The sequence below is a fragment of the Plecotus auritus genome, assembly GCF_963455305.1.
Source record: "Plecotus auritus genome assembly, chromosome: 7".
Taxonomy (NCBI): Eukaryota; Metazoa; Chordata; class Mammalia; order Chiroptera; family Vespertilionidae; genus Plecotus; species Plecotus auritus.
Genome location: NC_137774.1, coordinates 37,481,813 through 37,496,123, shown reverse-complemented (window position 1 = coordinate 37,496,123; position 14,311 = coordinate 37,481,813). Strand labels below are relative to the sequence as shown.

The 14,311-nt window shown below is 41.0% G+C and overlaps 1 protein-coding gene and 1 pseudogene across 5 annotated transcripts in view; one reads left to right on the top strand and one right to left on the bottom strand.

Annotated features, from left to right (window-relative positions):
* PAFAH1B1 (platelet activating factor acetylhydrolase 1b regulatory subunit 1) overlaps positions 1-14,311 on the bottom strand; it is a 133,471-nt gene that overhangs the window by 25,282 nt on the left and 93,878 nt on the right. The gene's annotated exons all lie outside the window — the stretch shown is intronic.
* On the top strand, positions 11,391-13,797 carry LOC308254271 (small ubiquitin-related modifier 1-like; annotated as a pseudogene). Its single transcript has 2 exons — positions 11,391-11,730; positions 13,761-13,797. The product of its transcript is annotated as a small ubiquitin-related modifier 1-like (transcript).

Sequence of the window (14,311 nt, the reverse complement as noted above, 5' to 3'; positions counted from 1 at the left end):
TCAGAGATAACCCACCTATTAACACACATCCCTGAGTAGTTTTCTAGAGATAATCAATACTTGTTTTTAAAACAAACTGCAGTACATTACATACTAGTATGTCTTACAATGTTATATAAATTCACTTAATCTTAGCTATCATTCTTTTTTTTAAATATATTTTATTGATTTTTTACAGAGAGGAAGGGAGAGGGATAGAGAGGTAGAAACATCGATGAGAGAGAAACATCAATCAGCTGCCTCCTGCACACCCCCTACTAGGGATGAGCTCGCAACCAAGGTACATGCCCTTGACCGGAATCGAACCTGGGACCTTTCAATCTGCAGGCCGATGCTCTATCCACTGAGCCAAACCGGTTAGGGCAGCTACATTCTTTTTTTAATCCTCACCCAAGGATATGCTTTTATTGATTTTAGAGAGAGTAAAGGAAAGAGGGGGAGAGGAAGAGAGACAAACATTGGTGTTAGAAACACATCGATCGGATCTTTTGTATGCACCCCGACAGAGCCGGGGATTGACGCCCAGACCCTTTGGTGTGTGGGGTGTTCTAATTACTGAACACACAGGCCAGGGCTCACCCACTGTTAATGGCTTGAAGATATCTCTAAAAACTGCAACCTGGGTATGTGCCATGACCAGGAATCGAACCAAAGACCCTTTGGTATGGGATGATGCTCCAACCAAAAGCCACACTGGCCAGTGTAGCAATCATTCTTTATCAAATGTAAAGCTGCCTTCTTCTATATTATACTCCACTATGGAAATATGCATTTACTACAAACAATGCTGCTAAGACCACACTTGTATAAATGTAAATGCCATTGCTACCTAATGCTTTAGGAAATAAAAACACTCTAGTAGTATCATAGAATTGCTAAGACTAAGTTTTAATTCAATGGCATGTTAAAAACAAAAATAAAAAAGTGAATAAAGATAACAGGAAATTATCTTTTTTTATGTTCCAAGTAATTATTAGCATAACAATGATTAAAGCACAATAACTAGTGGAAAACAAGGTCAGCACATCATATTCCTGGATAAGGGAGTTGAGGAAATGTAAATTCTTACTATTATTGTGAGTATACCTATGTGCTGCTCATGTCACAGCCTATGCCTTCTGGCCTACTCTACTAAGATCATTTGATTCATTAAAAAATAACTTCTTTACACAGAGTTGAGATCTACTTCTTAATTTCTACCAGGTAGTTCTACTTGGGCCTTCTAAAACAATACAAAATAGGAATGCAATGGCTTTCTCAAAACATTCCATCAAATATTGTGTTGCCAAAACCTGTATTATAAACCTTAAACAAAAATAAATTTCTTACTGGTTAGAATACCCCAAATTAATAACGGAAACAAGCGATATCTATCTCTTAGCTTTATTTTCTTCTTTTAATCTAAAAAATCAACAGCAAGCAATTAAGGGCAAAATGTCAAGGGTAAACAAATCTTATATGGTACTTGTAAATATTTAATATTCCTCCTTAGCCCCTCTGCTACCTTCAGGGTCAATCAAGCCCTAATGCTTGAAACTTTGCCTGAACATACTGCACACAGTTTACAACTCTGAAGCTCATATAACAGACATAGTATGAAAATGTTACATATGCACAAATTATAGCGATTATAATCTTAATGGGCTTAAAAAATTTTTTTTTGCCCTGGCCTGGTAGCACAGTTGGTTGGAGTTTCATCCTGTAAACTTAAAGGTTTTGGGTTCAATCCCCATTGGGCATTTGTGGAAGGTAACCAATCAGTGTTTCTCTCTTTTTTTTTTAAATATATTTTATTGATATTTCACAGAGAGGAAGGGAGAGAGATAGAGAGCTAGAAACATCGATGAGAGAGAAACATCGATCAGCTGCCTCCTGCACACCTCCCACTGGGGATGTGCCCGCAACCAAGGTACATGCCCTTGACCGGAATCGAACCCGGGACCCTTCAGTCCGCAGGCTGACGCTCTATCCACTGAGCCAAACCGGTCTCGGCCAGTGTTTCTCTCTTATATCGATATTTCCCTCTCTCGCTCTCTCCCGTCCTATCTGAAAATCAATAAAAGGTATCCAGGTGAGGATTAAAAAAAAAAAAAAATTCCAATGCTTTGAAATTGCCACTGCTAAAATCTTTCAGCACCATCTTCTCATACCATGTTCTTTCTCCATATGTTCACATCACCATGTATGCGCATGCACAGCTTTTTTAAAAAAATGCTTTTACTTTAGAAAGAGAGAAATATCTATGTCTCTCCCTCTCTTTCTAACCCCATCTCCTCTATAAAAAAAATAAAATAAAATCCTCTGGTGAGGATTAACAACCACAACAAAGTATCCAAGCAATCTGGCTACTAAGAGGTCCCTGTTGAATTTAACAAGTACATTTCCAGAACTTAAAGAAGCCTCAGTATTCCATTCCACAATAAGGTTCCCAATGAGCACTGCAAAATATTGGAGTTGGGAAGGTGGTCAAGATGGTGGCATAGCACTGACCTAGTAGCTCAGTCGGTTGGAGTGTCATCCCATGCACCAAAAGGTTGCAGTTTTGATTCCCAATCAGGGCACATACATAGGTTGTGGGTTCAATCCCCAGTTGGGGCACATATGGGAGGAAACTGATCTATGTTTTTCCTCTCACACTGATGTTTCTCTCTCTCTCTAAAGTTAATAAAAACATTTTCAGGTGAGGATTAAAAACACACACACACACACACACACCAAGAAACAATGGAGGTGTAGGTAAACACCCTGTTCAGAACCTCGCACAACCACATCAAACTTACAACTAAATTACAGAACTGCCATCATTTAGAATGCCTGAAATCTAGCTGAACAGAAGTCCTATAACAAAGGATATAAAGAATAAACCACATGGAGACTGGTAGGAGGGGTGGAGACTCAGAAAGGGCTGGCCCCACACCTATGTGTAGAGTTTCAAAAGGGAGAGAACCCTGGCCAAATAGCTTGGTTAGAGCAGTGGTCAGCAAACTCATTAGTCAACAGAGCCAAATATCAACAGTACGACGACTGAAATTTCTTTTGCGAGCCAAATTTTTTAAACTTAAACTTCTTCTAACGCCACTTCTTCAACATAGACTTGCCCAGGCCGTGGTATTTTGTGGAAGCGCCACACTCAAAGGGCCAAAGAGCCGCATGTGGCTCGCGAGCCGCAGTTTACCGACCACGGGGTTAGAGCATCCTCCAGATCAGTGGTTGCCAAACGGTGGTCCACGGACCACTGGTGGTTCACGACCACTGGTGGTTCACGAGGTTCGAAAGCTTGGCGACTGCTGTTCCAGATTGAACCAAGGTTGTGATTTCAAACTCTGGCCAGGGCACATACAAAAGTAGCAACCAATGAATGTATAAATAAGTGGAACAAATCAACTTTCTCTCTCTCAAAAATCAATAAATAAAATTTGCCTGTGCACTGAGTTACTGGGACTCACTCTGAATTCCAGCACGGGGGCAGCAGCTGGAAAAGAGCCAGGGACATATGGGAAGGACCTGAATTGTCTGGCTTCAGGACAAGGGCTGGAGGGGAAGCTTTCTCTCAGAAGTATTGTCAGAGTCCATTGTTCCTTTGCTGAGCTCCCCCCCCACCTCCACCCCCGCAAAGAGCACCAACCTGGCCAACATTGCTCTTCCATCCTTGTGATTCTCTGAGATCTAACTTGTGGGCCCACCCAAGCTGTTTCCAATGGCTTTTCCATACAAATGGCCTCTTTTGCTTGGCTCATGCTTCTGACTTTCCTACAATCTTTCAAACAAGCAGCATCTGGCCTCAGCATGTCCCATACCTCTGGCTAAGGTGGCTCCAGGCCTGGCACTAGGGCAGGGGTGGGCAAACTTTTTGACTCGAGGGCCACAATGGGTTCTTAAACTGGACCGGAGGGCCGGAACAAAAGTATGGATGGAGTGTTTGTGTGAACTAATATAAATTCAAAGTAAAGGAGCGGAGGGGAGACCAAGAGAACCGGATAGAACAGCCGGATCCGGCCCGCGGGCCGTAGTTTGCCCACGGCTGCACTAGTGGCAGCCAGTTTCAATTCATAGCTTGGCCTCTCCTGGGCACTTCTAAACCCAGCACAAGTAACAGCCATTTGCAGATCACCAGGTGGCCCAGGACAGGGCACAGATGGTGGCTGATCTTGCACCCCTGGAAGGCCCCAGAGCCAGTGCACTTGATAGACAGCTTCAGACCACACCGATTATAACCCAACCACCTCCATGAGTGACACATTCAAGGGGTGAACTCACTGAGCAACAAAGCCCTACTAAAGTGGGTTCTGTTCCATGGGGTCAGCCCCTGCACAGCAGGCTCCTCCACTATAGTAGCAGATGGTCCTCACAGCCGATCAGGCTGTGTGTATGGGGGGAGGCAGGGGAGGATCCCTCCCAGTAATGTGCCAAGAGAAACCAAGGCTCAACTACAACTACAACAGGACAATGCATACAGCCCACAAAGGGGTGCATCTGGAGCACCCAGCTCCAGTGACCAGGGAGGCTGCATCACTGGGCCCTACAGGACTCCTACAAGGCCACTCTACCAAGTCCAGGAAAGGCAGGAGCTCTACCTAACACATAGAAACAAACATAGGGAAGCAGCCAAAATGAAAAGACAAAGAAGTAGGTCCCAAATGAAAGAACAGGAAAAATCTCTAGAAAAAGAACTACATGAAATGGAGACAAGCAAACTATCCTATCCTATATAATAAAGAGGCAATATGCAAACTGACCCTCACACCCTCACAAGATGGCCACCCCCACATCATCACAAGATGGCCAGCAGGGGAGGGCAGTTGGGGGCGGCCAGGCCTGCAGGGGAGGGCAGTTGGGGGCAACCAGGCCTGCAGGGGAGGGCAGTTGGGGGTGATCAGGCTGGCAGGGGAGCAGTTAGGGGATGATCAGGCTGGCAGGCAGAAGCAGTTAGGGGCAATTAGGCTGGCAGGTAGGCGAGTGGTTAGGAGCCAGCAGTCCTGGATTATGAGAGGGATGTCCAACTGCTTGTGGGATCGGGCCTAAACCCACAGTCAGACATCCCCTGAGGGGTCCCAGATTGGAAAGGGTGCAGGCTGGGCTGAGCACCGGGCCTCTAGTCAGATATAGAATTCAAAACAGATATAGAAGTCAATATAGGTTATAAGGATACTCAAACAATTTAGTGAAAACTTCAATAGCATAAAAAAGGACATAGAGCCCTGGCTGGTGTGGCTCAGTTGGTTGGAGAGTCATCCTGTACACCGAAAGGCTGTGGGTTTGATTCCAAGTCAAGGTGCATATGGGAGGCAACCAATCAATGTCTCTCTCTGTCTCTCTTCCCTCCCCTTCCTCCCTCCCTTCCTCCCTCCCTCTCTCTCCTTCTCGCAAATCAATAGAAATATATCCTTGGGTGAGGTTTCAAAAAAAAAGAAGACATGGAAACCATAAAAAAGAACCCGTCAGAAATAAAGGATATATGAACTGAAATAAAGAATAAATTACTGGGAATCAACAATAGAGTAGATGAAGCAGAAAACAAATCAGCAATTTGGAATTAGGAAGCTAAAAACATCAGAACAGGAAAAAAATTTTTTAAATAAAGACAGTGTAAGGAGCCTCTGGGCCAAATTCAAGCATACTAACATTCACATCATGGGAATACTAGGAGAAGAGAGAGAGCAAGAAATTGAAAACCTATTTGAAAAAATGATGGAAAACTTCCCTAACCCAATGAAGGAAATAAAGGTACAAGTTCAGGAAGCACAGAGTCCCAAACAAGATGAACCGAAGAGGTCCACACCAAGACACATCGTAATTAAAATGCTAAAGTTAAAGACAAAGAGAGAATCTTAAAAGCAGCAAGAGGAAAGCAAATAGTTACCTACAAGGGAGCTCTCATAAGATTGTCAACTGATTTCTCAACAGGAACTTTGCAGGCCGCAAGGGACTGGCGTGAAATAGTCAAAGTGATGAAAAATAAGGATCTACAACCAAGATTACTCTAGCCAGAGAAGCTATCATTTTGAATTGAAGGGCAGATAAAGCGCTTCCCAGACAAGAAAAAGATAAAAGAGTCCATCACCACTAAACTGGTCTTACAAGAAATGTTAAAGGGTCTTTAAAAAGAAAAAAATCAAAACATGAATAATAACCCCTGGCTGGTGTGACTCAATTGGTTGTGGTGTCATCCTGTATAACCAAAGGTTGCATGTTCGATTTCCAGTCAGGGCACATACTTAGGTTGCAAGTTCCATCCCTAATTGGAACATATATGGAAGACAAACAATTGATGTTCTCTCTCACATTGATGTTTCTATCTTTCTTCCTTTCTCCTTTACCCTCTCTCTAAAAATCAATAAGCATATCCTCAGGTGAGGATTAAAAAGAAGAAGAATATGGCAATAAATATATCAACAATTACTTAAAATAAGACCCTTACATATGCTGTCTACATGACACACAGACTGAAAGTAAAGGGATGAAAAAAGGTGAATCATGAAAATAGAAACAAGACCCCCCCCCAAAAAAAAAAGCTGGGGTAACAGACAAAACAGACATTACTAGTAAAACAGAAACTAAAATGAGACCAAAAAAAGACTCAGCAACTCCACCCACTTCTGGGTATTTACCCAAAGAAACTCAAAACACTAATTCAAAAATGTATACATCTATGTTTGTTTTATTGCAGCATTATTTACAATAGCCAAGATATGGAAGCAACTTAAGTGTCCATCAGTGGATGAATGGATAAAGAAGTGGTGCATATATACAATGGATATGATTCAGCCATACCAAGGAATGAAATCTTGCCAGAAGCAACAATATGTATGGACCTAAAAGGGTATTGTGCAAAGTGAAGTAAGTCAGACAGAGAAAGACAAATGCCACATAATTTCACTTATATGTGGAATCTAAAAAATAAAATACACAGAACAAGCAGAACAGAAACAAACTCTTAGCTACAGAGAACATTTTAACAGTTGCCAGATGGGTGATGGGTTGGGGAAATGGGTGAGAAAGGTGAAGAGATTTAGAGGTACAAAATGGGAGTTATAGAATAATCATGGGGACGTAAAGTATAGCAGTCAATAATGGTGCCAAATGGGCACTCAATTTATTGGGGGTGACCACTTCTTAAGTTATATAAATACCTAATCACAGGGTTGTACACCAGAAATGAATGTAATAATGAACTTCAACTATAATTTAAAAATAAAAAATATCAGTGATGGACCACTTTCTCTATATGGAAGGTGAATGTTTAGTTAATAACACTATGACATGTGAAAGTTTAGAAAAAGAAAAGAGATATCACATGGGATCAATAATATAATACTGAATCCCCCCAAAAGCAAGATATACGTAGAAAAATAAAGCAAATAAATTAGAAAATTTAATAGTTTTTTAAAAATATTTTTATTGATTTCAGAGAAGAAGGGAGAGGGAGAAAGATAGAAATATCTATACTAATAAAAGCCTATGTTGTCATCACACTCTCACGCCGTAACAATCCATCACCAAGAGGCTGCATGCGCAGCGGGTGCGTGCGGGTGGGCGGGGACTTGATGCTGTTTGCGCAGCGCAGAGGCAGGTCCCCCGGCTCTGCGCAGAGACGCCTGGGGCAGGACCCCCAGCTCCGGCCTAGCTCTTTGGGGCAATCCATTGAGGAGCCCCGAATGGGTGGGCAGGGCCTACCTCTTTGGGGAGATCGATCGCAAGGCTCCCACACTGTGAGAGGGCACAGGCCAGGCTGGGGAACCACCCCGCCAGTGCACGAATTTTGTCACTGGGCCTCTAGTCAATGATAAGAGAGAATCATTGATAGGATGCCTGCTGCACAACCCACAGTAGGGAATCCAGCCCACAACCCAGGCATAAGCCTTGACCAGGCATCGAACCGTGACCTCCTGGTTCATAGGTCAGTGCTCAACCACTGAGCCATGCTGGCCGGGCTAGAACTAAAATTTAAATAAGTCTGATACCATTAGGGATAGTTGTACAACATACTGGTGTTGTATAAAGTCTACAACTCAGTCCCAGAAGAGTCTAGTCAATTCTATTTCCTTTAAAAAAATATATATATTTTTAATTGATTTCAGAGAGGAAAGGAGAGAGAGAAACATCAATGAGAGGGAATCATTGATTGGCTGCCTCCAGCACATGTCCTACTGGGAATTGAGCCTGCAACCTGGGCATGTGCCCTTGACAGGAATCGAACCCGGACCCTTCAGTCCCTAGGCCAACACTCTAGCCCAGCCGTGGGCAAACTACGGCCCGCAGGCCGGATCTGGCCCGTTCGGCTGTTCTATCTGGCCTGCGGAGCCGAAAGAGCGGAGGGTTATCTTGCTCTCCCCTCCGCTCCTTTACTTTGAGTTTATATTCGTTCACACAAACACTCCATCCATGCTTTTGTTCCGGCCCTCCGGTCCAGTTTAAGAACCCATTGTGGCCCTCGAGTCAAAAAGTTTGCCCACCCCTGCTCTAGCCACTGATCCAAACCAGCTAGGGCGTCAATTCTCTTTCCATATCAAAAACAATTTAGTCAGACTTCTTAGTCACATGTGAGGTTAGTAATGTTGAAAAAGTCAAGAAACATAAGTCAGGTTCCCATGGATAGATCATTTTGGCACCATCACTGACATTGCCTCACCACTCAATATCTAAGCCAACTACTGACCAGTGAAAGAGTACCATTGAAGTCAGGTAAGGAGTACCACCATCACGTAACGTAAGAATAGAAAAGACTAAATAATCCCTTGGTTCTAGCAGCCTAAAAGGATGCTTTTAGGGTTTGCTAACTTCAGTTGTTGACCCAGAGCTTATTTTTATTAGTTTTATTAAGGAGAGAAGATTATGTCTTTGGAAACAAATGGACATCAAGGCACAACTTTATAACAATCTCTCAAAGGTTTAAATTAATGATTTAAATTAATCTACTGATTTAATCTATTAAGCCTCAGGAGATAAAGAAAAGCAACTAATCACTAAAATAAAATAATAATCAATGCAGAAGTGTAAATAGGTCATTCTGAGTACACCAAAACCAGTAAATGTATATAGAATCAAAGAAAATTGTTAAAATTAAATAAATTAAAAAAAACCTAAGATCAAGGACTTTTATCCATGAACTAATTAGATAGAGCTTCAGTTTACATATGGAACAGCACCACACTGGAAATATTCTACTGCTATCCTTTTAAACTATTACAATAACAAATGAGACTGTATTTGTTAAATGTGCCTGGTACTCTAGCCTATTAGTTACCACTTCTCTTCAGCAGACATCTACCCCTCACTCTCCACACCACAGCAGCAACAAAAACTATCTACCAAGTATACCACATTGCATTTTTAAAGCAAAACCAAAAAAAGAACACAAAAATATGCATTATTGTTATTCATTCTCATATTTACCTTTTTAAAATTATATATTTATTGTTTCAGAGAGGAAGGGAGAGGGAGACAGAGAAAGAAACATCAATGATGAGAGAGAATCACTGACTGGCTGCCTCCTGCATGCCCCCTACTGGGGATGGAGCCCGCATGTGCCCTGGACTGGAATCGAACCGGGACCCTCCAGTCCACCAGCCAATGCTCTATCCACTGAGTCAAACTAGCTAGGGACATTCTCATATTTAGACAAAATTTTTTGAGTAATGAAACCACAAAACAGAGGGCACCACTGAACAGTTCAGTGTTGATCCACTCCCTTCTTATCTATGTTTACTTCTTTACTTTTTTAAATTGTAAACTAAGATAAATGAAGATATTACATGACTTCACTCTAACTGGGCTACGACTCCCAATTATGTTGTTTCAAGTTAATGATATACATATACTGACTGACATTTAAAAGGAGTTGCATGACTTATTATTAGTCAAAGGTCAGCAATGTCTGCAGAGAGGTGGAGACTTTGCCTCAGTACAATTTGCAACTTTTAAAACATATTATCCCTTTCCCTCTAACTTAATGTAAGTCTATAGTAATTATAAGACATTTATTTTATTTAACTGTGAGATCCATTTAGAATTCAGTAAAAAATTACTTTGCATACTTAAAAAACCCATAAGGAAAAGTTAAGCTGTACAATAGGAAGAATAGCCAATATACTATCATGTATTGAGAAAGTTGAAAATTTACATTTTTTAAAATGTAAAGCAAATTTTCACTATAAAACTACGAAGGAGGCAAGGATGAATGTCTGTTATATTCCCAGCTTCATACCAGGAAAAATAAAAGAGGATTAGGTTTGTCCCTTGCCATCCAGCAGGAACTTGAAAATTCATCTGAGGAGCAAACCAAAGTTACCAAAGTATATGAAACCTAATTTAAAAAGGGAGAAATGAGATTCAATGGAAGAATCTTTTTATAAAGGCAAGATGTGAATTGGGCCTTAAAGAAAAAAGAAAAAAAGAAAAAAGAAAAAAGAAAAAAGAAGGCATTATAGGCAGGGGGAGAAAGGAAATGAGAATAGTACATGATGGAGATCTCAATGTACATCTGATCAAATTCTTCAACATTCTTGATTTTAAAACATTTCTTAACAATGGAAAGGTCTTTATTAACATTAAAAAAGATTTCAAAAGATACTACCTCATTAATAATTTATAAAAAAATCTTTAAAGAAATTAAAAAAAATCTCTCAAAACATCAACCAAATATAATAGTCAATAGTAAAATCCTAGAAATATCTGCACTGTCAAGAACAAGACAAGGACCCCTATAATCACTGTTATTATTTTAAATTGTTCCAAAAGCAATCCACCTATTTAATATCTATAAATATTGAAAATGAGATTAAGATGAGAGAAATGGCTGGAAAGACAGGATAGAAACATTCTTAAGAAAAAGCAGTTTATGCCGAAACCGGTTTGGCTCAGTGGATAGAGCGTCGGCCTGCGGACTCAAGGGTCCCGGGTTCGATTCCGGTCAAGGACATGTACCTTGGTTGCGGGCACATCCCTGGTGGGAGGTGTGCAGGAGGCAGCTGATCGATGTTTCTCTCTCATCGATGTTTCTAGTTCTCTATCCCTCTCCCTTCCTCTCTGTAAAATATCAATAAAATATATTTTTAAAAAAAAATTTTTAAAAAAAATTTAAAAAAGAAAAAAAAGAAAAAGCAGTTTAATGAAAGTGGTATTTTAAAAAGACATATTTTGTCAGGAGCATACAAGCAGATTAGATGGGATAGTAACAAAATAAAGAAAAATCATCACATAGTAAGTAAAGCCCTAAAGAATACAAGTGAAGATCCCTTAAAACAAGTCATCTCATAGGAGACATAGCAGAAGTCCCTCCAGACTCAGTGTTGTGCCATGGGGAAAAGAGATGGATTTGTAAACCCTGGAGTGAGGTTTGACTACCCAAGGCTGCAACTGTGCGAAGACCCTGGGTGAAGCCACCATCAACCATGTCTGATCAGGAGGCAAACCTTTAACTGAGGACTTGTGGGATAAGAAGAATACATTAAACTCAAAGTAATTGGACAGTATAGCAGTGAGATTCACTTCAAAGTAAAAATGACAACAAATCTCAAGTAACACAAAGATTCACAGTGTCAAAGACAGGAATTTCCAATTAATTCACTCAGGTTTCTCTTTGAAGGTCAGAGAATTGCTGATAACCACACTTCAAAAGAACTGGGAATGGAGCTAGAAGATGTGATTGAAGTTTTATCAAGAACAAATAGGGAGCCATAGCCAGTTTGGCTCAGTGGATAAAGCATCGGCCTACAGACTGAAGGGTCCCAGGTTCGATTCCGGTCAAGGACATGTACCTTGGTTGCGGGCACATCCCCAGTAGGGGGTGTGCAGGAGGCACCTGATCAATGTTTCTCTCTCATCAATGTTTCTAACTCTCTACCCTCTCCCTTCCTCTCTGTAAAAAAAAAATCTATAAAAAAAATTTTAAAAAAAGAACACCAAAGAGGACCACACCAAGACACATCATAATTAAAATGCCAAGGGCAAAAGACAAAGAGAGAATCTTGAAAGCAGCAAGAGAAAAACAGTTACCTACAAGGGAGTACCCATACGACTGTCAGCTGATTTCTCAACAGAAACTATGCAGGCCAGAAAGAAGTGGCAAGAAATATTCAAAGTGATGAACAGCAAGAACTACAACCAAGATTACTCTACCTAGCAAAACTATCATTTAGAATTGAAGGTCAGATAAAGAGCTTCACAGATAAGAAAAAGCTAAAGGAGTTCATCACCACCAAACCAGGATTATATGAAATGCTGAAGGGTATTCTTTAGGAAGAGGAAGAAGAAGAAAAAGGTAAAGATAAAAATTATGAACAACAAAGTGACAACAAATACATATCTATCAACAAGTGAATCTAAAAATCAAGTCAATAAAAAATCTGATGAACAGAATAAACTGGTGAATATAATAGAATCAGGGGCATAGAAAGGGAATGGACTGACAATTCTCGGGGGGGGAAGGGGGTGTGAGGGGTGCGGGAAGAGATTGGACAAAAATCTTACACCTATGGATGAGGACAGTGGCGAGGGTTAAGGGCATGGGGTGGGGGAGGAGGGGAATCAGGTGGAGAGGAGCTATGGGGGAAAAAAGAGGAACATCTGTAATAATCTGAACAATAAAGGTTGTGTTTTTTTTTTTTTTAAAAAAAAAAGAACAAACAGGGAGAGAGTCATTCAACGGTTTAGATATTTTTATTTTATTTTCCCTCAATCATTTATTTTTAAAAATAATTTTGTAATGTGGTGTTCAAAATGAAATTGAAAACTGACACCCCTCTTCCATCTCTTTAAAACAAGGGTGGGAACTGCCCAGCCAGAGGGTCATATAAGGCCGGTAAATCATTTGGTCTGGCTCTGCCAAGGCATTAGGGGTGAGTTAATTAAATGTTTGGCCAAATATAGCAGGCTTCTTTTTTATTTTTAAACATTTTTATTGATTTCAGAGAGGAAAGGAGAGGGAGAGAGGAAACATCAATGATGAGAGATAATCATTGATCAGCGGGCTCCTGCACACTGCCCCCTACTGGGGATCAAGCCCGCAACCAGGGCCTGTGCCCTGACCCAGAATTGAACCCTAACCTCCTAGTTCATAGGTCGACACTCAACCACTGAGCCACACCAGGCTTTTAAGTTGATAATTTTGTATGGCCTGGGAATAATGAATAATGTTATAAATATCCAAATGGCCCTTGGCAGAAAAAAGGTTCCCCACCCCTGCTTTAAAACATCTAGTAATTTGAATTCTAGTGCCCATTATTCATTATTGTTTGTTTTCATTGTGCTGACTTTTGGTGATCAAACCTCAGCCTCCTTCAGACTGCCCTCTCCTTTTGAAATGTTACATGTGTGCATAGGGAAGCCACCTTTTTCAGGACTGTGCATTTTCAGCCTTGTGGTAAATAAGGTTGACCAATGCAAGTGTACATGATGACTTTCTAATTGGCCCTGAAGGTCTAGCATATGATCGCTTTACTCCTAGACTATGACTTTCAGTGGGAGATGGAAGTTTTCAGAGAACTGAACTGTGGAAAAATGACCTTTCCTCAACTTAAAGCTTTTAAAATCTGAAGGTCTATACCAAAAGAAGAGTATCAGCTTGGGGTCAAGATGACAGATAAGCCCTTAGTCCGTTTGGCTCAGTGGATAGAGTGTTGGACTGCAGACTGAAGGGTCTCGAGTTCGGTCAAGGGTAAATACCTGGACTGCAGGCTCCATAGCTGGCCCTAGTCGGGGCCTATGCAGGAGGCAACCAATAGATGTGTTTCTCTCATATTGATGTCTCTCCCCTGTCCTAGAGTACAACCTAGAACAATCTACACACCAAAGCAGTAAGTATAATAGTGAATGAAGAAACTGTTGAAAATATAAGAACCCATGAGTTCATACCAATAATGAAAAGTCAACAAAAAGGAGAAAAAGATCCCTTGAATACAGTAAAATACTTAGTGCTGACTAGCAAATGTAGAAAGAATGAAAGTGTTGAGCCCTAGCCAGTTTGGCTCAGTGGACAGAGCACCAGCCTCTAGAGCCAAGGATCCCAGGTTCGATTCCAGTCAAGGGCACGTACCTCAGTTGCAAGCTCCTCCCTGGCTGGGCCCTGGTTGGGGTGCCTGCAGGAGGCAACCAATCGATGTGTTTCTCTCACATTGATATTTCTCTCTGTCTTTTCCCCTCTCTTCCACTCTCTAAAAACCAATGGAAAAATATCCTCGGGTGAGGATTATAAAAAAAACACATGTATTTTTATCTAACTGTCTTCAAAGCAAGAAAGGTTGAGGAAATGTTTCAGATTAAATGACACTTATGACAACTGACCACAATACCTAATCCTGGACCGGATGGTGTA